Source organism: Mesocricetus auratus, unplaced genomic scaffold (genome assembly GCF_017639785.1).
Source record: "Mesocricetus auratus isolate SY011 unplaced genomic scaffold, BCM_Maur_2.0 Super-Scaffold_100004, whole genome shotgun sequence".
Lineage (NCBI taxonomy): Eukaryota > Metazoa > Chordata > Mammalia > Rodentia > Cricetidae > Mesocricetus > Mesocricetus auratus.
In genome coordinates this window covers 59,909,414-59,936,998 of record NW_024429189.1, presented here as the reverse complement: position 1 = coordinate 59,936,998, position 27,585 = coordinate 59,909,414, and the positions used below count along the sequence as shown (strand labels likewise).

General features: G+C 44.3%; 2 long non-coding RNA genes and 1 pseudogene across 3 annotated transcripts; 2 read left to right on the top strand and 1 right to left on the bottom strand.

Moving 5' to 3' along the window:
- Nucleotides 1–315: 315 nt before the first annotated feature.
- Nucleotides 316–2,680, top strand: LOC121140431. Its single transcript, XR_005877263.1, has 3 exons — nt 316–477; nt 1,552–1,614; nt 1,742–2,680. It is a non-coding gene; the product is annotated as an uncharacterized LOC121140431 (long non-coding RNA).
- A 1,357-nt stretch (nt 2,681–4,037) lies between these two features.
- LOC121140430 lies at nt 4,038–8,762 on the top strand. Of its 2 annotated transcripts, XR_005877262.1 has the most exons (5): nt 4,038–4,198; nt 4,460–4,574; nt 6,658–6,838; nt 8,086–8,216; nt 8,398–8,762. It is a non-coding gene; the product is annotated as an uncharacterized LOC121140430 (long non-coding RNA). The 2 variants fall into 2 exon arrangements; XR_005877261.1 differs by lacking the exons at nt 6,658–6,838; nt 8,086–8,216 and having other exon boundaries at nt 4,074–4,198.
- A 14,698-nt stretch (nt 8,763–23,460) lies between these two features.
- LOC101837482 lies at nt 23,461–24,010 on the bottom strand (annotated as a pseudogene).
- Between the last annotated feature and the right edge of the window lie 3,575 nt (nt 24,011–27,585).

The window sequence follows — 27,585 nt, the reverse complement described above, 5'->3', positions numbered from 1 at the left end:
GCAGCAGCAGCGAGCACCACCAGCCCATTCACCACCCGGCCCCGGGCCGCAGCACCTCCGCCGCCTCAGCCCGGGGATCCCTCCGCCCAGGCCCAGACACACTCGCCCGCGCGGGAGCCCGCCGCGCGGCCCCGCCGGCCCGCCGCCGCCGCCGTGCGCGCCCCCGCCGCTCCCGAGAGCCGGGCGAGAGGGACTGGGGCTGGGGAAGCGGGGACGAGGGAGAACGGGCGGGCGGGCGGGGACCGGGCGGAGCTGGACCGCGGCGGGCCCCGGCCGCCCCGCGCCCCTGCGCAGGAGCCCGTGGCTTGCGGGAGGCGCGGGGGACCCCACGGGGGCACGGGGCGGCGGCGGGGGCCCGCGGCGGCGCTCGGGCGGGCGGACTACTTGACGTGTCGGTGCGGCGAATTTATTTCACTTTGCCTAAGGAACGGGGTGTGCTGCGGCACCCATTGCCTAGGGAAAAAACCCGGATGTAAAGTGAGTGAAACTAAACTAGAGTGAAGTAGGGCAGCGGCAGCCAAACTCCGGTGCAGCGGCGGCGGCGCTGGGGCCGAGCGGCCGCCAAACTCCCGGCCCGCCGCCGCGCCGCAGCCCGGCCAGGCCCGAGCCCCGGTCCCCTCCCGCCGTCGGGAGCTGCTGGGGGGCACCCGAGCAGCCTCAACTCCCTCCAGTGCAACAGCAGTTTGCAGGGGTGGGGGTGGAAAGAAGGCAGGAGCGAGGAGGAAGCACTGCAATGGGGGAGCGAGTGGTCCAGGCAACAGGAGAAGATGCAAGCTCAAGTCGAATGCAACATGCAATCCCCGGCCACCCCGCCCCCCTTTGCAAATAACTACCCTTGAACCACTTTATTAGCCGTGCGGAGTCCCACACTAGCTCCGGGGAGGGGCGGGGGACGGGGTCCTTCGCTCACCTTTATTTATTGCTGCTTTCTGCCCCCCTCTCCATGTTTTTTATTCCTAAGTTCTTTTGTTCTAAGGGGGATGATGGCATTTACTTTTCTGCTTTGTGTAGCAGGGCAATCACTGGGAATCGGCCACGTATAATCCGGCGGTTTGTCATATTTTATTAGTGAAAGTATTTTATGCCTAGTCCACCTCCAAGGACTGTAACATGGAGAACTGCAGGGGGGTGGGCGACATCAGAAGAATTCTTGTTTTCAAAGATTTCTTGGCGGGGCGGGGGAGGGCCTCTTTTTTTTTTTTAATCTTTGAGTAGGTTCATTTAAATTATTAAATCGATAGTTTTCAACTTAATGCTTTTGCACGGGTGAATTGTTGGGTTGTAAAATAACCCCCAACCACGATTTTTAAAAAAAAAAGTAAAATACCCTAGCTCTTTTTAAAAAAATCCCATCTGGACACTGATCTCTGTTCTGAGCTGCATGCTGGACTTAACATAGTGTTAGTCTTCCTGTGTTAAATAACAATAAACCTCAACCTCAACGGAATACAAATGGGGGCTGGGGGTGGTTTTGTTTTTAAGGCTCAGCACTTTTGTAGCATCTGCCACTACGCATTTTCCAGGCATTGATTAACCATGCAACTCCCATAGGCATGAAGTCCAGCTTTTGCAGATGAAGAGCAGCCGTGGTGAGATGATTTGCCCAAAGTCAAAGTGAGTCATTGGCACAACCAGGAAGAGCCTTGGACTTGATTTGTTACTAATCGCATCTTTTCCATTAAATAATGTTTTATCCAAGAGATAGTATTTAAAAGTAAGCGCACATTCTTTATCTTACCAGAGGGGCTCTGAGATCACTGGATGTGAAGATATTTTCTTCTGTGAGCTGCAGAATTTAAATTCAGCTTCTCAAGAGAAAGCATTAAGAAAAAAAAACCCTCTGATTTATTAAAAGTTTTAAAAAAGTGAACTTTATTTTACATGTTGAAAAGAATTCACAGCAGAAACTGAAAAGAGTTTGAGAGTAAAAATGAAAGTCCCAATTAATGATTCAAGAAGCCTGGATGAATATGTGAAACTCAACCTACAATGCCATCAAGATAAATAACAGAGCCAAGTTGAGTACTAACTTCAGCACTCAGATAACCAGTGTCCTTAAGTGTAGGTATTTCAAGCTGTACCAGCGGGCCACTGGAACAGTAATCCCAAAATGCAAGGTGTCAACATTTTTTCTCACAGGAAGGCAGTCTTAGTTTTCTTTTTGGGGGAAAAACATTTTTTAAGAAACATAAGGGGAGGTCATGTTCAATTGGGCAAGAATGTATAAACCCTATACAGCAAATCAGCAAATTTTCTGTGAAAGCCAAGATTGTAAATATCTTAGGTTATTTTGATACCTAAGTCAACAAGAGCATCTCAAATCCTCTGTTCCTGTACCAAAATCCACCACAGACTACATGTAAATCAATGTGTCTTAGTGAGTGTTCTAGTAAAGTTTCATTTGTGCACATTGACATTTTACTTGCATGTGCTTTTCATATTATGAAATGTGTTTTACCTTTTTCCCACTTGAAAAAAAAATGCAAAAAAAAGTTTTTGTTTTGTTTTTTTTACTTTAGCTTTTTTGGGGGCATTACAGAGCCAAGCATTGGGAGGATGGGGTGTAGTATCTCTGTCCTTTGCTGGTCCCTGTTCACAAGGATTCAGACTGAGTAGTCATTGGACTTCCAACAGAGAGTGTTTGTTTGTACAGCAATTAAAAATCAGAATTGTAAAATAACAGATATATACATGTCAATTTCTCTTTTCTTTTTCTCTCTCTCTTTTTTTTTTTTTTTTTTTTTTACCTGATTTGATTTCTGGGCTTGGGATTTTGGTTTTGGTTTTTGGTTTTGGTTTTTGTTTTGTTTTGTTTTGTTTTGTTTTTTGAGACAAGGTCTTATGCTGTGACCCAGGCTGGTTTAAAACCCACTATATAGCCCAGGTTGGCCTCTGCCCACTTCAGCCTCCTGAGTGCTAGAATTACAGATATCAGCCACCACTCTTGGTTTCAAATATTTTAACTGTGTTAAATGAGGCTCTCAACATTTATGGAAAAGAAGATTCTATCTTGTGATTCTTTGACAGGGAATCATTCGTTTATTTAAAGCATAATAGGATTGTGCAAATCTGGATTCTGCTATCTAAGAATTTATCTCTTGCTGGGAGGTGATGGCACATGCCTTTAGTTCCAGCACTCAAGGAGGCAGAGGCAGGCAGTGATGGGAGATGTTATTCTGTATATGTTTCTTTTATTGGTTGATGAATGAAAAACACTGTGTGAGCCTGGCGGTGGTGGTGCATGCCTTTAATCCCAGCACTTGGGAGGCAGAGGCAGGCAGATCTCTGTGAGTTCGAGGCCGGGCTGGACAGACAGCCTCCAAAACAATACAGAGAAACCCTGTCTCATAAAATCAAAAAAAAAAAAAAAAGAAAGAAAAGAAAAAGAAAAACACTGTGTGGCTAGTGGCCAGGCAATAAGGATAGACAGGGCTACCAGACACAGAGAATTCTGGGAAATGTAGGCAGAGAGGAGTCATCGTGCAAGCCCAGGAAGAGAGGACGCTAGTCAGGTGTTCTCTGATAAAATAAGACCATGTAAAAATACATAGATTAGGGGCTAGAGAGATGGCTCAGACGTTAAGAGCACTGGCTGCTCTTCCAAAGGTCAACCACATGGTAGCCCACAACCATTTATAATGGAATCTGATGCCTTCTTCTGGGGTGTGTATATATAACAAATAAAGAAATCTTTAAACAAAAAACACAACTTAAAAAAATACATAGATTAGTAGTTATGGGTTAATAATTAAGGCAGAGCTAGCCAGCTGGGCATTGGTGGCACACACCTTTAATCCCAGCACTCAGGAGGCAGAGGCAGGTGGATCTCTGTGAGTTCGAGACCAGCCTGGTCTACAGAGCGAGTTCCAGGACAGCCTTCAAAACAATACAGAGAAACCCTGTCTGGAAAAAAAAAAGAGCTAGTCAATAAGAAGCCCAAGCCATTGGCCTTCAGTTTCGTAATATATCGTCCATGTGTTTATTTGAGTCTGATGTGACTGTGGAACCAGGCCGGCAGGAAGAACCATCCAGTACAACCATCTCTGATCTCTGTGAGTTCTAGTTCTAGTTCTAGAACACAGGACTACATAGTGAGACCCTCTCTCAAAGAAGAAAAGTAAGGAAGGGAAGAGAAGTGAAAGCAAGAGAAAAGAGAGTTAATTGAGATATTTCAGTAAAGTGCTTCACACAGTGCTTGGTATGAAACATCTTTCCTTGTGCCCAAGAAGCTAGTTTCTTGTAGCTGGCAAAGGTGAAGGAGTGGCATTGCCTCACTTTGACAGTGCGATTATGACTGAAAGGTTCAGAGTGTCTTAGTGTAGTACGGTACAGAGGGGCTGTCATGCTCTGAGCATCTTTGTACGCCTGGCATGGGGCACTTAGTAGGCACACACTAGCTGTGTGACCCTAGACAAAACACTTCAGCTCTCAGAACCTTGGTGTTCCTTACCTGATGCAGGTGGAAGGATTGCTGTAAGGGCTAACATCATACACGCCAAAGGGAAGCAACAAGTGTTCTCAGAAGTCTCGGGGATAAGTTGAAAACCCAGCCCATTATCAAAAACTCCATTGAGGTAAGTTGTTCAGCTTTCAGAAGTGAACAGAGGCCAGGCTGGAAGGCATCACTAAGCCGTAGATACTTTCGTTATGAGTGAGGTTCCAGCATGCGCACACACAAGAAAAGCATCAGTAAAGATGATCACACATGGGCAGTCACTACCTAATTATCCCCTGAAAATGTTTAGTTTCATCCAGGCTTGGTGGCTCAGGCTCATTACCCCAACCACTCTGTAAACTGAGGTAAAATATCACAAGTATTAGGCCAGCAGAGGAAATTAGTGAAACCTCATTCAAAAAAAAAACTGGAAATATAGCTTAGTAAGGCTGTTTGCCTAGAATGAGGTAGGTCAATGCTCAGTACAAAAGAGAAAAGGGCAAGTTTGCCATCATATCCCCACTGAACATAAACAAAAGAAAAAAGGACAACCTGCAGGAGTCATTTCTTCCTTCCACCGTGTGGTTTCCAGGGACTGAACTCAGGTCCACAGGCTTGGCAGCATGCACCTATCCACCCAGTCATCCTGCCAGTCCTCACATTTTGAATGTCGTTTAATAGCAGATATAGTCTTTTCTTTTCATAGAAATAGTCAATTATTTTCCCAATCTTTTCAATGTTCCGATCTCCAAATTAGAAAAATGCTAAAGTTTTCTTTTTAAAACTTTAGCAGCTGGGCTAGAGAGATGGCTCAGAGGTTAAGAGCACTGCATATTCTTCCACAGGTCCTGAGTTCAATTCCCAGCAACCACATGGTGGCTCACAACCATCTATAATGAGATCTGGTGCCTTCTCCTGGGGTATAGCATATACACAGATTAAAAAAAAACTATATACATAATAAATAAATAATGAAAAAGAGTTACCTTAAAAAACGTTAGCAGTTGCTTGTTTGTTGTTTGTTTGTGGAGACAGGGTCTCACATAGCTCAGGCTGGCCTTAAACTCCATGCTGTGTGGCCAAAGATGACCTCTGATCTTCCTGCCTCTACCTCCCAAGTGCTGAAATTACAGGCCTGTGTCATCATACCTGGTTTCTTGTATTTTTGTGGTTTCTGTTTTGTTTGGTTTGGTTTGGTTTGGTTTGGTTTTTACGAGACAGGGTTTCTCTGTATTGTTTTAGAGGTCATCAGTCCAGCCTGGCCTCGAACTCACAGAGATCCGCCTGCCTCTGCCTCCCGAGTGCTGGGATTAAAGGCGTGCGCCACCACTGCCCGGCGTGGTTTCTGTTTTTTATATTTACTTTGTTACAATTAATTTTTAAATGCCTTGTTTAAAATAATAGAATTCTACATAATTTTCATTTTGATGGAAAAACCATATAGGAGTATGTGTGTGTGTGTGTGTGTGTGTGTGTGTGTGTGTGTGTGTGTGTGATACCAGTTTCATAGGTCTGCTGAAAAAAGTGAAATACTTCAGTAGAATGTTGACTAGTTCTCTCTCTTTTTGTGTTATGTGTACACACACACACACACACACACACAGTGCTTGTGTAAGAAGGAGAGAAGGCCAGTACTGGACGAGAAAGCTGCCAATTAATCCTTGGCAAGGGTGGGGGTATATGTTTTTACTGTTTGAAATTCTGCCAAGTTCTAGAACATCAGAGACTATTACACAGGAAGAGATCCCTTTAAAATCAGAAAATCAAGGAGACACTTCTTAGGGTTATCAACATGGGTCAGCAAGTAAGGGCACTTACTGTCAAGCCTGAATTCTATTCTTGGAACTCACATGAAGGAAAGCAAGAACCCCAACTGTCCCCCACCCTTGTGTCATGGCACACATGCCATTAAGTGTATGAACATATACACAAATAATCACTTTTAAGAAGGAAGGGACAGTCATGTGTCCCAGACAGGCCTGGAACTCCCTGACCCTCCTATCTCCACCCTCAAGTGTTGACACCTGCCTAAAAATTTTTGCCTTTACTACAGCTTTGTGTACCAATGGGGAACCAGAACAGTGACTGAAAAAGCAACAGGTGTAAGCTTGAGGCAAACAAATATCAGAGGCTAAGCAGCCCACTCCCTGAAGAATACCTTCAGTTCCATTGCTTTCCATAATCTGTAAGGTCAACCTGAGATGTATGTGTGTGTTTATTAGGATGAACTACACCAGAACTTCTCAGTCTGGGGCGCAACTTTCTTTCTGGACTGGTTGTCTCTGTATGTGTAAGGGACACTGCAGCATATTCAGAAGCCTCTTCGGTCACTGCCCACTACCTGCTGATAGCAGCATCCACACAGGGGCAACAAGCAAACATGTCTAAACATTACCAAATGAGGTAAGTAGGTAGGCGTGTCTGCGTTTGAGAGAGAGACAGACAGAGACAGAGAGACAGAGAGACAGAGAGAGATGGGGGTGGAGAGAGAGGGGCTGGGGAGGAGGAATATCAAATTAACTGAATTATCAAATTAACTGAATTTGGGGTGGGGCACCAAGGATAGAGGAAACCAATAAACTAGATCCAAAACCCTGGATACACTCACTCCAGAATCTGTGCATGTTTAAATACATCTTTAAAAACACTGTAATTCCTTTTCCAAAAGCAACTTGTTTACATCAGGGAGTCTGCCTGTGTGCTGGGCTGTGGTGACACACACCTTTAATCCTAGCACTCAGAAGGTAGAGGCAGGTGAGGGTGAGTTCAAGATTAGCCTGGTCTACAAAGTAAGTCTCAGGACAGGTTTCGAAGCTACACAGAGAAACCTTGTCTCAAAAGACAACAACGAAAAAAATCCCAACAACAAAAACCAACCAAAATGGGGTGCTGGGGAAATAGCTCAGCTGGTAAAGAACTTGCTGTGAAAGCATGAGGACCTCAGTTTGATCCCCAAACCTGTGTTTAAAAAACCAGGGTTAGGGCTGGAGAGTAGGTTCAGTGGTTAAGAGCATTGGCTACTCTTCCAGAGGACCTGGGTTCAATTACCAGCAACCACATGGCAGCTCACACCTGTCTATAGCTCTAATTTCAGGGAACCCAACACTTTCACACAGACATACATGCAGGCAAAACACAAATGTATTTGAAATAAAAGTAAATAAATTATTTAAAAAAGACAGGGTTAGTGGCACATGCCTCCACTCCTTTGTTGGAGAAATAGAGATTGGCAGATTGGTGGGGCATACCGCCCAGCCAACCCATCTGAACTGCTGAGTTCTAAGCTAATGAGAGACTCTGTCTTAAAAAACAAAACAAAACAAAGCAAAACAAAAAACAAGGTGGACAATACCCAGGAACAACTCTCTCTCTCTCACACACACCTATAAAAATATCTTCCTTAAAGCTGCTGGAACCTCTAAAGTACCACAGGGCATTCTTCCAAGCCTGAAGATGTTAAAAGAATTTTATCAACTTGTTATTTCCACCTTTAGTTTATCTGTTATCAACGTAAGTTATATTGTGGGCTGGTACAAAGGCACTATCTAGTATAAAGTGTTCCCAAGTTTGGCATGGAGGAACCAGAGCTGGAGCCTGGGTTCTGAAGTAATCACTGTTTCTCAATGCACCTATTCCCTTGTCCAACACAGGACAATGACAGTTCATCGGCCAGCTCGCGGAACTCCAAGATGTTGCTGGGAAGCAGCAAGGCTTACTCTTGAGGAATTAAGAACTCTGGAATGTATAGTCTGTGTCGACCTTGGGTGAATAATGCCCTAGTGTAAGCTACAGTTTATGTGCAAAATGCAGAAGTACTGGTACAACTTTACAAGGCTGTAATGAAACTTAAAGCTGACCATGTGTGGGACAAGCTTAGTCAATGTTATACAGGTCCTTTGGTAAGTCGAATCACATTGTCCAAATGCCTACCATTCCCTTTGTTGCTATTTCTTTTCTGCCAGAACTGACACCTGGAATTCTGAAACACTAATTAATGAAGACCTTTTTAAAAGTTGTGGAATGCCCAATCCCAGTCAGAAGAAGCAGCGTTATAAACGTGTCTACAACTTCTGTCGTCATAGTTAATCAGTAAGGACACAAGCATGTGAATTAATCTGCGGTTCTCCCTTCATTGAAATAATGTTTTGTGAGTTTTGGTTACCTCTGTACCATGCACATAAAGCTATGATGGTGTTTGTTCCTTGAACATTTATATTAACTTCAAAATTCATCTTACCACACAAATTGGCAAATTTCATTGCAGTTCTCAAATAGGGTGCAAGGTGGGGTTTCTAAGTTAAAATATAAATAAAGGGATCTGAAAGTCTCTTTTCTGGGAACTTTTAAAAAGATTCATTTATTTTTATTTCGTGTGTGAGTGTTTTGCTGGAATGTGTGTATGTGTACTTAATGCATGCGATACCCATGGAGGCCAGAAGAGGGCGTCAGATCCCCCAGGATCATCTGTTATGCTGATCGAGCATCACCCTGTGAGTACTGGGAACTGACCCTAGGTCCTCCGGGAGAGCAGTAAGTGTTCTTAACCACTGAGTCATGTGTCACACCCTCTTCTCTGGAAACGTTCAGGCTGAGGTAGTCAAAAAGAGAAGGGCACACATCACACACTGCTCGGTTTGGGTAAATTTTCACAAAGCAAACATACTTCAGTTGTCCTTGGTGCTTCCAGTAGTCAGAGGATTCTACAATAAACACATATTTCATCATTTGGGGGAATTAAAAAAAAAAAGACTGTAGTGTTTGAAAAACAAAAAGAAAAGGTAAGTAAGGATTTCCCAGACAAGATAGCAAGCAAGCAGCTGCCTTAGAGCCACAGATGTGACTTTGAATTATCCAGTGGAGATAAGCAAAATGATCAGCTGGACTCAGATCACCAAAGTCACATCTCCATCCACCCGCCACTTGATATATGATCGAGACAACTTCCTTCCACGGCTTCTGCCGTAATTTGTTAACCGGGTGATAATAATAGGATTGTTCTTAGGATTAAATGAAGTAACTCTCATATGGGCTTGGATGAGCCCGGCACGTAAGCTCTCGATAAAAGTAAATCATTATCCTTTTAGGATGGTGCCCCTGGGGACACTAGGAAGAGAGTTATGAAGATCTCAAGAATTCTTTTAGGAAAAAAAAGCATGGGGGTGGATTTTGTCCAGCAGAAGAGCTGGATCAGAATGGCCCAGGGTGTTATCACAGAGCCTCAGGACTCGCAGCAGCAAGAAGGGTAGGTCTGTGGTCAAGCCAGAGAACAAGAGAACGCCTCCTATCTGGAGGTGGCAGCCAGGGTGATCAACCATGTAGCTGTGAAGATAATGCAGTTCTGAACAGAAAGCCACAGGGTGTGCCTGGCATCCAAACAAGACATGACCTGATTTGCTCAGAGACCAGAGGAAGGTCTCGGAGTGATTTGATACGGACATAGAGCAGCAAGAGAGGCAGAAACCACAGAATCATAGCTCTTGGAGTCAGGGTCTTCAAATGCCTGTGCCCAGGAACATAGACTCTCCTCCAGGACTTTATCCAAGGCCAAGCATCCACAGCACCTCGCAGCTTATGAGGGACCTTGGACCTTTAGACTCAGCATTCTCTCACAGTGAAATAAGGTGCAATTTTGCACTTGGACCAACTGGAATACTATGTGAGAGAAGAAACACAAGAAAAGAAGGGGCTGGGGTGCTCTGGGCGCTGAGCACCATCCTAGCATGGGTAAGGCTTGGCACAATGAGAAGGTGGGGATCCTTGGCAGAGGAGTCTCCCCCAAATGATAGAAATGAGGAGTGCCCCCAAATCCAGCCAGGATTCTGATTGATCCCAACTGGATCTCGAGATCCTTTTTTTCCTCTCTCTTCTTCACTATGTCATAGCTTCTCCTCGTTCTGGGGAATCTTTGAAAGGGGTCAGTTTGGATTCTTTCTCCTTGATTGGTTGCAGGCAATGCATCCAAGTATGAATTCAGCAGGATTACTATAGTAAGTGTGGCCTACTTGTGATGGTTAATCTTGGTCATCATCTTGGCACATCTAAGAGAACCTCAACTGAGGATTTGCTTCCCTCAGATTGGCCTGTAGGCATTTGCTTGATTGTCAATTGATGTAGGAAGGCCTAGTCCATCACTAAGCAGGTGGGCCTGGGCTATATAAGAAAGACAGCTGGCCAGGGGGAAGCAAACCAATAAACAGTTGTCCTCCATCGAACTGGTTCTCAACGTAGGGGTCACGACCCCTTTGGGAGTCAAATGACCCTTTCACAGGAGCCAAATATCAGATACCCTGCATATCAGATATTTACATTACAAGACATAACAGTGGCAAAACTACACTTATGAAGTAGCAATGAAAATAATTTATGGTTGGGGGTCACTACAGCATAAGGAACTTTATATATTAAAGGGTCAGACCACTGCTCCATGGTCTCTAGTTCAGTTTCTGCTTTAAGCTCCTGCGATGAGTTCCTGCCTTGACCTCTCTTGATGATGGACTATAACCTGTAAGCTAAAATAACCCCTTTTAGTCCTATGTTTATCACAGAAATAGAGATGCAAACTAGAAAACTAGTGTCCCCAGTAGGTAGGTGTCGTAGAGCATCTCTAATGCTGTGCAATGAGTATGAGGGAAAACAAGAAACAAAAAGAAGAAACAAGCCAGGAATGGCTTTTGTGTGCCCTGTGGGCTTCCAGAGCATGAACTTGGCCTCAGAATCCTTCTCAGCACAACCTGTGCATGAAGTAATTTTGTTTTGTTTGTTTGGACAGTCTCACTATATAGTCTTGGCTGGCCTAGAACTCGCTATGTAGAACAGGTTGGCCTCAAGGTATGCGTCATTCACCTGGCCCCATCAGGCAGTCTTTCCCTGTTTGAAACGGCCTTTCTGTAATCTCTTCTCCAGCTCTGATCAGAAATCATGCCCAGCTTCAGCTCTGCGCACTTAAGCCCTCGCTGGGTAACAACTGCCTCTCTGTTTAGGAACCTGCTCTCATATTTCTGAGTTCATAACTGATTTATGACCTATAAATAGTTACACCAGCCTCATTGCTGAATAATTTACATACTAAGGTCATGCTCTTTGGATGAACCTGACACTCATTAGTGCTAAATTAATCAGCCATGGGCATCCAAGTCAGAACCCACAGAAGACCCATACCCCAAAGTGGTGGGAATAGAAAAGCAAAATACCTAGATTTTATTCCCTCAATTTATATCTATTCGATCTACTTCCTATATTGCCTTGTACTCTTCACCTTTAAAGTGGCACGCCCGGAAGTTGATGTTATGAGAACCAGTAAGGTGAAAAATGTTAGTTCAGGTGTGGTGGTGCAAGCTGGAAATCTCAGAACTTGGGAGGTAGAGGAAGTGAGTCAGGAGACTGAAGTCATCCTCAGCTACATAGTAAGTTCCAGGTCAGATGGGGCTACATGAGAACAAAACCAAAACCAACCACAACTAAGAATGACCCAACGGGTGAATGTCTTTAAGGTTCCCAGATTTTAAAAATCTTGGAGTCTAAATCTCATTTTCACAACAAAGCCCTCTTCGATGAAAACCCATTTATATTCATCATATAAAGAAGCCCAAAACCTTCAGCTCTAGGATACTGAGGAAGATGTATAGTCTCTATGATCCCCATCCATAAAATGGGCACATCATGCTTAATCCTCCTATTTGCTTGTAAATAGCTGATGAGACAAAATTGGCTAACAAGGCCTGGGAAAGGCATTTGACAAGTAAAGCACTTGCCACAAGTGCTGATAACCTGAGTTCAGTCCTGGGAGATCTTGGTAGAAGGAGAGGACTGATTGTCAAAAGTTTTTTGACGTCCACACCAGCACTGTTAACACCCTCACATCATACACACATATGCAATAATAATAAAATAAATTTTAAACTGTAAGAGAATTTGCAAGTGCATGAACTTGGAAGTAGCATTGTAATCAAACAAGAGAATTAATTAAACTTGAATTCAAGACAACACTACCAATATCATTTCAGCTCCTGGGTTAGTGGACAAAACAAGACAGACAGAAAGTAGCACAAGGGTTTGGGCCCAAACGTTTCGGTGGCAGACACAGAGAACTGAGGACAAGAGACAGTGGTATGTTCACATTTACTGATAGTAAAAGCAGAAAGACAAGAAGTATTTCCCAATAGCCACCAGGGGACATTCTACTCCCTGAACGTACAGGCTTGCACCCACCTTGCTTATTACAGTGTGATGTGGGAGCCACGGACACTTCATTTTAAAACTAGCTCCTCAATTAGCATGAGCACAAACTTATTATCTTTCCAAGAACGCTGTGTTGTTCAAGGTTTATCTAATGGAAGAGAAACTCATTCCCATTCCAATCTGGGTGAACATTGCACTCCATCTGATAAACACCAGAGGATTGATGGGAGCCAACCTGTTCCTCGATGAAAGTCTTTGACCTGGGCCTTGTGACTAACTATGCCTAGAGACAGTTCATTTTTATCCTCCAAAATCCTCTCCTCAGCAACTTAGGCAAAACCCCAAAGATCATAGAGCAAAACCAACGGAGACCATGGCAACACTAACGTGCGTTCTTTCTCATGTGCTATCAAAATCCAAGTCAATTTACAGACACTTGTGTTTTCAAGAAAAAGGTTTTGGCAAGAGTAAAGATGAAAAACCAGAAAAATAAAGCAACTTGGGACAGTAGCCTTGTTTCTTATTATTTATTGTCTTCCCTTGGGCTTTTTGTTTGTTTTCAGTTTTTTTCTTGTTTTCATTTGAGACAAGGTCTCTAACTTTGGCTGGCCTGGAGCTCACTATGTAAATCAACCTGGCCTTGAACTCTTACAGATTAGCCTGCCTCAGCCTCCCAGCACAGGGATTAAAGTTGTGCACCATAGAGCCCAGCTAGGTTTTTGTTGGTGGTGCTGTTTTTGATTTTTTGGTTACTTGTTTGTTTGTTTGTTTGTTTTGCAACTAGGTTTCCTGTAGCCCATTCTGGCCCTAATGTTGACTGAAGCTGAGGAGAATGACCCAGAACTCCTGCTCTTCTTGCTACCATTTACCAAATACTAGAGTTACAGGAGTGTACCACCATGTCTGGTGACCTATTTTCATATAGATAACATATATATATACATACATATGTATATATATAACATATATGAATATATATGTTTGTTGTTTGTTTGGTTGGTTGATTTTTCAAGACAGGGTTTTTCTGTGTAGCCTGGGCTGTATTGGCACTTGCTCTGTAGATTAGATTGGCCTCAAACTCACAGAGATCCAACTGTCTCTGCCTTTTGAGTGCTGGGATTAAAGGCATGCACCACCACTACCCAGCTAAGACCCAGGTTTTGATTCCCCAAGTGTTTCAAGATAAGGAAATAAACAGCTCTCTAAAAGAAGGTGGTTTGCATATGAAATAAATCATTATGATCCGTTTTCAGTTATGAGATGCATTTAGAGCAACAATGAGTCAAAGATAAGGAGGAGGCACTAGGCACCTGTCTTTCCAAGCTAGCAGTTGGTGCCTGCTTGCCTGGGTGCTTTGGGGTTTATCTTAGTGTTGAAAAGTTATAATCTGCTGCTGGATGACCTCACTAAATCAGAAAAGGGGAGGAACTCACCAGCCCCACAAGGATGGGTGGGACTATCCTGAACAAGTGGGAGAAACTGTGCTTACCTGAAGAACTCATCTAACAAGAAAATCAGAGGGCAGGGAATCCCTTTGGAAATATAAAAACTACTATTTTGTGCCAAATCAGAACATCAGCCATTTTGTCTTTTGTCCAGGCTGATGCCCAGCTTCTGCAGAACCAAAAATAAATTGGTCCCCCTTTCACTGCTTGGAGACTCCAGTGCTTTTATTATGAAGTGGAGGATCTCTGTTTCATACAGTCTAGATCTAGGAATTTTCTGGCTGAGAGATACCCTAGTCTGCCAAGTTCCTGCTAGGCAAGTATGAGGACTCAAGCTCAGGTCTCAGAACCCCCTTTAAAAAGCCAGTGTCTTAGTTGCTTTTCTATTGCTGTGAAGAGACATCAGGACCAAGGCAATCAATGAAAGAAGCTTATTGAGACTTGCAATCCCAGGGTGCCTAAACCAAGCCACGGTCACATCAAATCACCCATGTGTATTTTATGGTCAATGCTCAGAAATCTGTGGATCTGACCATAGCTTTATACCTATTGTCCTTGAGATAGTACCACTAATTTATTTTGAAAACTGATATATATCAATAATTTAATTTCACTATGGCAGTTTCAGAGGGTGAGTCCATGACCATCATGGAGGGAGCATGGCAGCAAAGCAGGCAGGCATGTCACTGGGCTTACATTTGATCCATAAGTACAAGACAAACAGAGAAAGAGAACCAACTGGGAAAGGCAGGGGCTTTTGAAACTGCAAAGCCCACTCCCAGTGACACACCTCCTCTGGCAAGGCCATGTGTCCTGATCCTTCCCAAACAGTTCCACCAGTTAGGGACCAAGAATTCAAATATATAAGCCTCTGTGGGCCATTCTCATTCAAATCAGCACAGGCAAGAATGGTGTCATGTGCTTGTAACCCCAGTGCTGGGAAGGCCAGCCAGATGCGTCTACTTGGATGAGTCCCAGGCCAGTAAGATAGAATGTTTCAAAAAAGAAAAGTGAATGGTGCCAGAGACTGACTTCTGACATCTACTCAAACGCCCACATCTGTGCATATGCACCTGTACACACACACACACACACACACACACACACACACACACACACATACACGCACACACACACACACACAGAGAGAGAGAGAGAGAGAGAGAGAGAGAGAGAGAGAGAGAGAGAGAGCACTTTATCTAATATTCGGGTCAGCAAGAGGGCTCAGGGAGCAAAGGGGCTTGCCACCAAGCCTAGGTGTGATCCACGGGTATCCACATGTTGGAAGAAGAGAACCAACTCACGAAAGTTGTCCTCTGACCTCCACACCTGTTCTGTGGCAAGTGCACATGTATTCCTCACGGACACACACAAATGTAGTTATTTTTGAAAAAAATCTAATACTTTACAGTAGAGTTTCATTTTTGTTTTACCAAACTTGCAATTTCAGAGAAATGTGGGGTTCATCCTTAATTATATATCAGTGAGAAACGGTCCCAGAGCTTCCCATCTTCAATGTTCTGCATGTGAAGGAGCACTTTTCTTTTCTTATCTTTTTCTTAAGAGTTGTTTATTTGTACTTTGTGTGTGTGTGTGTGTTTTGCCTGCATGTGTGTCTGTGCATCATATATGCAGTGCCTGAAGAGGCTGAAAGAAGGTATTGGATCTCCTGGGACTGGGGTCATAGATGTTGTGAGCTGCCATTGCATTCCGGGATTTGAACCCAGATCCTCTGGAAGAGCAGTCAGTGCTATCAGCTGCTGAGTCAGCTCTCCAGACCTCTTGTTTGATTTGGTTTGATGACTTGTCTTGTGTGTGTGTATTGCCTGCATGTGCTTGTGCTCTACGTGGGTGCCAAATCGATGCTGGGAATTGAACCCTGATTCTGGAATAACAGTCAGTGCTCTTAAGCCCTGAGCCTTCTCTACAGTGCCCTCCTCCTCTGGTTTTCATCTTTAAGTATCCATGCCCTGTCATGCCAGAGTAGATTTTTAAATCAGGGATTCCAAAAATATCCCTAATGCCTATTTTCCCACGAAGATGTAGTGTTAATAATTAACAGGAAAAAAACAGCTACTTCCTTTTACTAAGCACTCTGGCCCAGATGTTTTGTACACATTTTAAATGTTATAGATAAGGAAAGTGGAGTGCAGAGGGGTCTAGTAATTGCCCAAGGCCACATAAATAGAGAACGGCAGAACTGGATTCCTGCCCATGGTTGCGTAGATTCAGGTTCTGCCTGTTCCTGGAACTCTGCTGAGGCCTATGGGCTAGCCCCAGGTTGAGGAGGACCAGGAGAGTCTTTGAGAATGGATGACTCCTGAGGCAGGGCTCCAGAGAAAAGCAGCCCTCCCTCTGTGAAAGAAAGAGAAGTCAGTGTCTATCCTACAGAACAGTGGTTCTCACCCTTCCCAACGCTGCGACCCTTTAATAATACAATTCCTCATGTTATGGTGGCCCCCAACCATAAAATTATTTTATGTTACTTCATAACTGTAATTTTGCTACATAATTTTGAATCATAATGTAAATTATTTTGGAGGTAGAAGTTTGCCAAAGAGCTTGTGACCCATAGGTTGGGAACCACTGCTATAGAGGCAGATATCTGGTGTAATGGCCTGTGTGGGACTGGAGTTGGAAGTGTCTGGGTTCAAATCTTTTACTTAAGGGGCCATGACTAACAGTCTTGGCAGAAGCAAGGAAGGTATGATGTGGAGAGACACCTGCACCCCTCCCTGTTGCTATCAGACTACTGAAGAAATGAACTGTTATGGGATATGTGTACACTGTGTGAAGATGTATCGCTGTGATTGTATAATAAAGAGCTAAATGTCCAGCAGTTATGCAGGGAGGATAGGCATGATTTCTGGGGAGAGGGAAGAAGTGGAAGAAAAATCTAAGTGTGAGAATTACACCAGCAAGACGTCAACGAGATATGGAGGGAGTCGGACATACGGAATGAAAGAAAGGTAAAAAGCCATGGTAAAAAGTAGATGAATGGAGGCAGGTTAATTTACGTTTTAGGAGCTAGTGGGACAAACCTAAACTAAGGCCAAGCTTTCATTATTAATATTAAGTCTCCATGTCGTTATTTGTGAGCTGACAGATCGATTTGTTCACAAATAACGACTACAACAAACCCCCCCATTGGAATTTCCCCAGGAGTCTCATGCTGGAAGAAGAAGGTTGGAGCCACAGCCAGATGAGGAACTTGTCTCACAGGAACAGGATCTTTCAGTTGTCAGACCACATCAGAGAAGAGGCTGGAGACAGTGACACACCTTGACCAGGAGGGCTTAGTCTTTTTCTTTTTTTTAAGATCCATTTTGTTTTTATTTATGTGTCTCTGTGAGTGTCTACTACATCTGATCCCCTTGAACTGGAGTTGCTGGCCAGTTGTAAGCCACCTGACATGAGTTCTGGGAGTTGAATCTGGGTCCTCTGGAAGAACAGAAAGTGCTCATAACCACTGAGTCCTCTCTCCAGTCCAAGAGCTTAGAAGTCTTGTAGGAACCTCTTGCCTTCTATTTAAACCTAAACCTTAAAGTCAAGACTTCAAAGATGAAGATGAACTTAGGGAAAGGGTCATTGGACTTTACCTCTTCCACTTCCCACTGAATAAATCTCCTTTCCCTGCTTCCCACTGTTCTTTATGTCTTTAATTGGCTCATTTTAAGGATGAGTGGTACAGCCTGGTGTGTTAGGGCTGTCACGGGCTGAACTGTAGGGAAAAGGGACCAGTCAAAGAAACACACCCTGAGCAGAGCCAAAGAAACACACTTTGGCCCTGCAACCACAACCAAAGAAATGTACCCTGACCCTAAAACCAGTGCCAAAGGAACACACTTTGTCCCTGGAATAAGAGTCAGTGAAAGAAATGCACCCTGGCCCTAAAATTGGAGGCAAAAGGCTAAAAAGGACCAGAGAAAGAAACACACGTTGGCCCTGAAAACAGAGCCAAATCTGACCCTAATCCTGTGTAACCCCAGGAATCCCTATATAAACCCTGTGTATGTTCAGCTTGGCTGGTCCAGCTGTCTTCCAATAAACCCCTTTGGATGAGCTTCGGGTGAAGATCTTCTTTTGTGGCGGCGACAGAGCAGAGGCGAACCTGGGCAGAGCAGAGCAGAGCGAGCAGCGCTGTAACACTTGCCCGGGAAACCTTCCTTGGCAGAGCGGAGTTGCTATACTCTGCTCCCGGCTCCCTGCTCTCCGCTCTCAGCTCTCCAGGAGCAGAGCTGAACTGTAGCAACTTCGCCCGAGAAACCTCCTGTGGAGCAAAACTGCTACACTAGGCGAACATCCCCAGCTGGAAGACCCTGTCCTGCCGGAGCGGAGCTGATACACCTGAGAAGCCTTTCTCTGAGGCAAGGCTGAAAGCTGCCAAGCTTACTGCAACCTGTGGTGGTCCTTGACTCCCGAGCTCCAGGATACCTTTCCACCTGAGCTGTGTAACACTGAGTATTCTGTGACTCCCGAGTGCCAGAATACCTGACCCACTCCTGTCCTGACCCATCCCGACGAAACGCTTACATGAACAACTCCAGTAATGCCCAGACAGTTAATTCACCCATGCTTCATTCACTTTTCCTAGTGTAGGAAACAGGGATGGGATAGGGTGTGAACTAGGAATAAGATTCCTTGCAGCATTATTTGGATTACAATTGGAAGCAGCGGATGCAGCTTCCAACCTATAATGTTCTGCTTTCTTAGCAGTAGTTCATTTAAAATTTTTTACATGAAAAAATATTATATATATATATTTTTAATTGACATATGTGACATACATGTAGAGATCAGGACAACTTGCTTCCTCACCACAAGACTTCACCAAGCCATTTGTTTGTTTGTTTATTTCGAGACAGGGTTTTTCTGTGTAACAGTCGCTGTCCTGGAACTCACTCTGTAGACCAGGCTGCCCTTGAACTCACAGAGATCCTTCTGCCTCTGTCTTCCAAGTTAAAGGCGTGAGCCACCACCACCCAGCACTTCACAAGCACTTCAGGTTTCAGAGATGCATGACGCTCTCCAGAAGAGATTTTCCCTGGTTTATTTTGATCATGTAGCTCATTCTTATGGAGTAGCCTACAGCTGGTGTTTGTAGGAATAAATACCTTTCTTGGGAGGTCATGATACATCTATTGCTTTGTCTCACCTCCAAAGCAGAAGAACCTCCTTTTACAAATGTCATTGAGAGACGCTCTCCAGAGCACTTTCCAGTATCCATTCAAGTGAAAAGTTCAGCTCATAACAGACGCAGATAGCAGCATCCACAATGCAAACCAAACATGACCCATAGGGCCAAGGCATCATTTGGCTTCTCTGAGTGGTAGAATGAGTCCACTTCTCTGCTTCTCCCAGATGAAGTTTAAAAGTGCAGCTAACTCCACGAACCACCAGAAGGCACGTACACAAGACCCTGCCACTTAACCATATGAAGAGGCCAGTCCACCCAGAGGGCCTGGCTTAGGCTCTGGTTCACAGACCTGTCAAGGGCCAGTCTGACCCAAGGAAAGTGAAAAAATTAAACAGGATTTGCTTTTTATTTTCATGTAAAAAGCACTTGCCTCGGGTTATAAATGTTATTGCATTTGTGTAGCACTTTATGGCTACCCTCAGCTCGCAAGCATCACAGGATCCCAGTGGCAGTACTTTTATAACCCTTGATCAATAGCTTATTTCTATCGCACTCAGTCCCAGCTGCCAATCCGTTCTGTATGATGTGAGGGGCCGACTTCCCTGCTCTCCAGCTGTACACCTTAGGAATGCAAACAGTTCAAGTATGAGTATTCAGAGTGTGTGCGAGTGTCCACGAGTGGGGGACATTTTTAAACAAGGAATGACAAAATGGGTCTCTTATTCTAAGAAACTACCTACCACAGAACTGGGAGTGCACTCTTTCTGTGTGTGTGTGTGTGTGTGTGTGTGTGTGTGTGTGTGTCTGCCTTTGTCTCTCTGTTTCCACCCCCTCCCTCCATCTATCCCTCCAGATCTCATTCATTTTCTCTTTCTCAAATAATATGTTTGGTGGGTCAGAGAAATGAGACCCAATTTTCTATTAAGTTTCTGTTTGTATTTCATATATATTGGGAGGGGAGGTTAAAGGTGATATTATACATTCCAGGAAAGAGTGATTCTGCTTTATCTATCTCTTCCCCCTATTTCCAGCACCTAGAGGAACTGAGATCAAAGTAGGTACTCAGAAAACATCTGGTTCTCAGTAAGAAGAGAAGAAAGTCCTAGAGCACCTCCTTGGCTGCTGTCCTGAGGCAGGAACTAAGAACAAAGGTTAGTGCCCCTGGCAGAAATGGGGTTCCTAACAGCTACTGGGGTTCTGTTTTGTTTAAGGTTCAATGCCTAGGCATCCTGGGAATCACAGAGAAATAAGGTCACTAAGCTGAACCAGCTACTTGTGTCTTTCTGGTGAGTAATCAGTGTAGAAACCCCTTGGAGACAAAAACCTGGTCTCATTCTGTTCCCCTGACTTCAGAGGTCAATTTTAAGATAATACCCTGGAGGAGAGACCCCAGAGGAACACCCCAGAGCACCCCCCCCACACACACACATTGTGCAGCTCAGGGAGGAAGCCAGGGTATGGACAGGCAGCCATGCCTGCCCTTGCTGGAACCCACGTCCTTGAGATGCAGCCAGCAGCCAAACCTCTCCCTGCGGCTTGGCGGAATGATGTTGAGGTGACATTCTTCTCCCTGCCACTCAGCATCTTTTCAACCATCCTCCTCCACCTCCAAAGAAAATGCATGAACTCCCTACTGACAGGGCTCCATAGAAGCTGGAAAAAAAATCCTTTCTCCCTGGGAGGCCCCCTGGTCCCAAGTGGAAACAAGCATCTTCAGAAAAATCTGGAGTATAGATAGTCAATAAGAGGGATTAGGGAGTGGGAGACCTCATGAGAAGGGTGTCAATTATATGTGCACGTGGCAGTGGCCTTCAGAAAGACCTGGGATGGAGCCTGGGGACCCGGGGAGAAATTAGGGGAGTAACTACCCCCATTTGCCTGCTGCCAATCGCATGGAACTGCCTCCTCATCCTGCTCTACCCAGGGTTCCAAGCCTGGGGGTATGTGGCAGGAGGGGACAGGAGGTTGGCATCGGCCCCTTTGGCTCTGGACCACACCGCCTGTAGCGCAATGTGAATTAATATTTTTAATAAATCCTGTAATTATCCTGTGAACAGAACATTTTTGTGGCACAATATTGTTTAAAAGCATTAATTTGTTCGATGTAAACATTAAAAATATACCATCATTTTTTGTAACTTTATTTCTTTTTTTTTTTCAGTGCCCCAGGAGCCTCATAAAATGGAACCGGACTCCACCCCTAACTAAAGGATGTTTTGTGTAGCTGTCCCACGTGGCCAAAGGAACTGCAGCCAGCTCTCGCCCAGTGGGGCAAGTCTAGTAGAGACACTTAACACAGATTTTTGACCTGAGGTTCACCCCAGTGGAGTCAGCTGTGACATGGTAGGCCCTCTTTTTTTGGAAGGAGAAAACAGGCTACTCAGACACCCACAAGACCCTTACCCATGTTATCTATCTTCTTCCTGGGCTCCCTCTGCACTGAAGCCCAGAGGCTGCAGGCTCAACTAGCTGTGCCAGGTAAACAGAGGAGCCAGGGGATTGCCTGACAGAAGAGGGCTCACTTTGTAGTTCAGCGTCATCAACGTCAACCTCCTGACACCACTGAAGCTTGCTCTGCTACACTGTTTGCTTCCTTGATTCTAATCATTTTGTATGTTTATAACTTTTGTCTTTCTTATATGGGAAAACAGAAGACACGAAACAAGAATCAAGGTGTCGTTAGGTCAACACACATCTTCTCAGGATCTTAGCTCAGTTTAAGAGAGCTTGGTCAAAGTCAGGTTCCTCCTCCCCTGCCTCCCTCTCTTGCTCCCTCTCCATCCCCTCCGCTTCCCCCTCCCCTTCCTCCCTCTCTCCCTTCATTCTCATCATTCCCTCTCCCTTTCTCCTTTCCCTTCCTCTCTCATTCTCTCCTTCCTTCTCACCCTTCTTTTCCTTTCTTGCCCCTTCCTTTTCTTCCCCCCTCACCCTGTCCCTCTTCTACCACACCTTTGTAACCTACCTTTTCCTGTTGTATCTTCCCCCATCAGCAGGTATGTGCCATACTTTTTAGCTGCTATACAGAATTCCATTCCATTCCATTGAATTAATACTTAGTAACTTGTTTCAGCAGTGTCTTATGACTGCAAACTGATTCCAATTTTTGCCTACTTTTCTAATTTCTCACTGTTGTAAGGAATGAAACTAAATACCACTACATATATCTCTGCAAAACATTTGATTGCTCCTTTAGAAAAAAAATTCCTGAAAAGAAAAAAATGTTGTTGGGTGATTAATCCCATTACCAGAGAGGCAGAGGCAGGCAGATCTCTGTGAGTTCAAGGCCAGCATGCTCTACAGAGCAGTTCTAGGACAGGTAGGGCTGTTACATAGAGAAACATTGTATCAAAAAAAAAGAGAGGGAAACTTTTGCTACAACTTTTTTGTTTTTAATCAGATCTTAGTATGTCTAGTACACAGGCTGGCCTTGTAGAAAGAGTCACACCTTGTCAATAATTTCCCATGTTCCATGTAACTTAGGACAATATTACAAGTGGCCTTTCCCAAGCCCTAAATCCTTGAAAAATGTACTCTGCTATCATCTTCTAGAACATTCCTGGTTTGCCAGTTTCCAGTCTTGATGAACTTTCTGGAATTTACTTGTGATGAGGTACAAGGATATTCAGTGATATTCATAACTTTTAAGAAGTCATCAATACTCTCCCAATAGTGTGAAACACAGCCTTCATTATATGTGAGAATCTATATTCAGGAGCCCACCTTCATTGATCTGTCTCTTCCTGCTCTAGCAACATAACCTTTTAATCTTATATTGGGGGGACAAACCATCTATTTTCCATTCTTCTCTTGACCCCTCCATTTGTTTACTATTCTAGGGAAATACTACAATTAGCTTAACCAACAAGTACAAGTGCATACACGTGCACACACACATGTGCACACACACAAGTGCATATACACGCACATAAATGTCCACTTTTGGCATTTGATTGAACTCACATTAAAATAATAGATAGATTTCAGCAGACCTCACATCTTTACCAAAATCTAGTCTTTCTTTCCAGGATTCTGGAGTATGTCTCTCCACTTCCAGGTCTTCTTTTGTGCCTTTTAGCAAGATTTTACAGTTTCCTCATAAATTCTTTTTTTTTTTCTGTTTCAATAAGCTTTATTTTTACTTGGTCCAAGGCCTGGGAGGGGCTCCAGGGCGGTTACAAAGCTGTCTAGTGGCTTGAGAGGTTCGGGTGAAGGTCCTGAGGCTGGCTGCTGCAGAGCAGAGGGAGCCCCTTGGAAAGCGAAGCCTCCTAATCATGCTTGAGCCTGAGAAGCTCAAAGAGATACCCGCCCAGAGCCGGCTGGGGCACACCAATCTGCGCTGGCTGGGGCTGGGTCAGCCAACAATGTTGGTCAGGTGGCTGCCTATCTTCTTGAGGAGTTTCACCTCCTCATCCAGGAAGTGGCTTGGCTTTCCAGGAAGTCACAGAGATGAGGATCTGTGCTACCAGAACCCTAGGAATGAAGATCCAAGAGGGCCTGGTTCAGGTTCTTCTCCAGGGCCAAGGCAGCTCCCACGGTTTCCAGGGTTTTACCCCACTCATCTTGAGATCATCGCTTCTGCACATCCTGGAGGAGTGCGCGGCCCCGCGGTCGTTCTGAAACTTGAGGGTGACCCTTGCGTTTCTCCTCGGCCATTTCGCGGAAGAAGTGACCTACACTCTCCAGAGACAAGTCATCCCGATCAAAATAGTAGTCCAGAGAGAGGTAGGTGTAGGAAGCCCGCAGGTGCAGGTTGACCAGGCGGTTCACGGCAGCTTCCACTTTGGTGGAATAATTCTGACGGATCTGGGAGGCCATGGCTGATGCGCTGTATGGAGCTAACCACAAAGAGACGGTGCTGGCTGGTCCTAGGAGCCGAGGGTGGCGAGGAGATGGTCCCAAAAGGCTGGGACTGGAGAGACTGAAAAGCGGCTGGAATCTAACAGAGAGGCAGTCCAAACACTGTTGAAGCAAGACACACATCCACCGGAGCTCCGAAGCTGCTCCCCTCGTAAATTCTTACGTGGTTTTGTTACACTTGTTTGGAATTACGTTACTTACAATTTTTAATATGTTAATGTGTGTGTGTGTGTGTGTGTGTGTGTGTGTGTGTGTGTACATGTGAGGGTCAGAGGATAACCTTCCATCTTGTGAACTCCACGGATGAAACACAGGTCCCCAGCCTTGGCAGCATGCACCCTCTCCCACTGAGTCACACCACCAGCCCAGGGTTATGAAATTTTACCCTTTGAAGGGTATAACATTATGAAAGTCTACAGTGAATTAAGCAATGTCCACTCTGAATCTTAACCTAGAGCTAAGTTACCCTAACATGTGGTAGCCGTTCAGCATGCGTGACTGTAGAATACTTGAAATGTGACGACTTCTATTGATGAATTGAAATTTTAATTTTGTTTTCTTTAATTATCCTGCGTTTGAATTTAAAAACCAATGGTCTTTTTGTTTGTTTGTTTGTTTGTTTGTTTTGGTTTTTCAAGACGGGGTTTTTCTGTAGATTTGGAGCCTGTCCTAGAACTCACTCTGTAGACCAGCATCACAGAGATCCACCTGTCTCTGTCTTCTGAGTGCTAGGCCAATTTATTTTGTTTTTTAAATGTATGGTCTATTTTCTTTCCTAAAGGTTTATTTATTTTGATTTCATTTTGTTAGTGTTTTTCCTGCAGGTATACGTACACCACATGCCTGCGTGCTGTGTTCAGAGGTCAGAGAAGGCATTGGATCTCTTGGAACCTGAGTTATGGATGGTCAACTTGTGGATACTGGGGACCTCTGCAAGAATCACAAGTGTTCTTGACTACAGAGAAATCACTCCAGTCACAAATGCCAATGTTTAAACCAGGTGTGGTAGCTCATGCCTGCAACCTCAGTACTTAAGGTGGCTGAAGGAGGAGGATTATTTTGAGTTCAAGGCCAGCCTGGACTACATTGTGAGTTCTAGGACAACTGGGCTATGAAGTAAGACCCTGTCTCAAAAGAAAATTAATTGAAATAAAACTCACCCAAGTCCACATATTAAGTTCCAGGCCAGCTGACACCCTATTTCAAAATTAATTAGTTAATGAAAATAAAAAAATATGTTTGATTCAGTTATTGGAAAAGTTTTAGTTAGGTTTGGGGTGATGGGAATCTACTCTAAAGTGTGTGTGTGTGTGTGTGTGTGTGTGTACGCGCGCGCGTGTGCGCGTGCGCCCGTGCATGTGTGTGTGTGTGGAATGTATGTGCATGTGTATGTGTGCATATCCATGGGTATAGGCGTGTTAATGTGTGTGGATACCAGTATGAGCTCCACAGCATGCATGGAGGTCAGAGGGCAACCTCAAGTGTCAGTGTTTGTGTTCCACCTTCATGATCCTGTTGTTCACTGCTGTGCACCCCAGGGCAGCCTGCAAACTTCCAGGAATTTTCCTGTGTCTCCTACCTATCTCCCCAAAGGTGCACTGGGGTTACAGATGTGTGCCACCGTACCCAGTTTATACATGACTCTCGAGGACCCCCACTCCAGCCCCCACATTTGAGCTTAATCCACCTACCCAGCCTAGGAATCTACTTTCCAATAGTAAATTTTATAAAAACCACATCTGAGAGCTGAGTATTTTGATGAGGGGCAGGGAGATGGTTCATGTGGTAAAGTGCCTGATGTGTCTGGTGTGCACTCATGAGGACCCATGTTTGGAAAAGCCAGCTATGGCGGTACACATATGTAACATCAGTGCTGGGGACGCAGGACAAAGGGCAACTCACTGGCAGCCAAGCTAAGTCAGCGAGCTCTCTGTTATAAAGACTCGGTATGAAGGAAGAATGAAAAATGTCCTATTAGTAATTTTTATGCTGATTACATGTTGAAATGAAAATTTTAAATATATTGGATTAAATAAAATATATCATTCCAATTAATTTTATCTTCGTCTTTTTACTTTTTTAAATGGGACTACTAGATCTTAAATTATACATGAGACTCATTTTGTACATCTATTGCAAACCATTGCTCTAGATCCTTAAATAACAACAAACGTCTGATCCTTAAAAATTGCTGGGGCTAGGTAAATGTGGCAAAAATGTGTGATCACCACACCCAAGGCTGAGGCTGGGGCTAGGTAAGTGTGGCAAATATGTATGATCTCTATCTCAAAGGCTGAGGCAGGAGGATAGTGTGAGTTCAAAGACAGCTGTCTACCTCTCTCTCTCAGCAAAAGAGATGTCCAGGCATAGTTATAGGCCAGCCAGGGATACACACTGAGACTGTGTCTCAAAACCAACCCCAGAATTATTAGAACTACATTTGCTTTTGTTTGGATTTGTTTTTGAGACAGTTTCTCTCTATAGTTCTGGCTGACTTGGACCTCTATCTGTAGACCAGGTTGGTCTCGAACTCTGGGATCTACCTGTCTCTGCCTCCCAAGTACTGGGACTAAAAGCATGAACATCACACCTGACTTTACATTTTTAAAAAATGTTGTTTCATTGAATATACTAAGTATGTTTGCAAAATCTGTTCTGTTTTGCTTTGTTTTTCAGGAATGGGCTTTCTCTATGTAACCTTGGCTGTCCTGGAACTCACTCTGTAGCCCAGGCTGGCTTAGAACTCACAGAGATCCTTCTGTCTCTGCCTCCTGAGTGGTGGGATTAAAGGTATGTACTACCACCACCCAGTCAAAATCTGCTATTTTCAATGTTGAAGTTATTTCTTTTTTTCTCTCCTTCTTCTTCCTTTATTTTGATAACTATAAACAATTTCACATCTGACAAGTTTGTGTATCTTCGTACAGTGGATGACAGGATCAAACCTGCTCTGAAAATTCCTTCTGGTGATACTGCAGAAACATGCTGGCCAAAGCTAAGTGGTTTTTGGGAAATCCATTAGTAATCCACTGTCAGAGTTCCAGCAGAGATAGAGAGAATAGATACCCTTGATAGAGTTCAGCCATAACACCCATAGACCAGAGATAGATTGAATACTAGAGTCGCAGCAGGGCAATCAACTGCCAAGGGTGATTTTCCAGGTAGTTGTTCTGTTTTGTTGAGACAATGTCTCTATGTAGCCCTGGATATACAGGCTAACCTTGAACTCATAGAGATCTTTCTGCTTCTGCCTCCCTAGTGCTGAATTTAAAGGGGTGTGCCACCATGCCAACCATTCCTCAGGTTTTTGATGGGCAACCAGAGGTCAGTGACACTGTTTCTGATTTGGGAACCCTATAGAAGGACTAGCTTTGGGAAATGACCTCTTGAGTTGAGCTTATGAATGCCCTTAAGATATTCCAGTAGACTTCAGCCTAGAGTGTGAAATAAGGCTAGGGTAGAGATAAACACAGAACTCCTCAGATATTGTAGATATCATCTGAAGCCTCAGTGGACCTGAGTGTGTGTGTGTG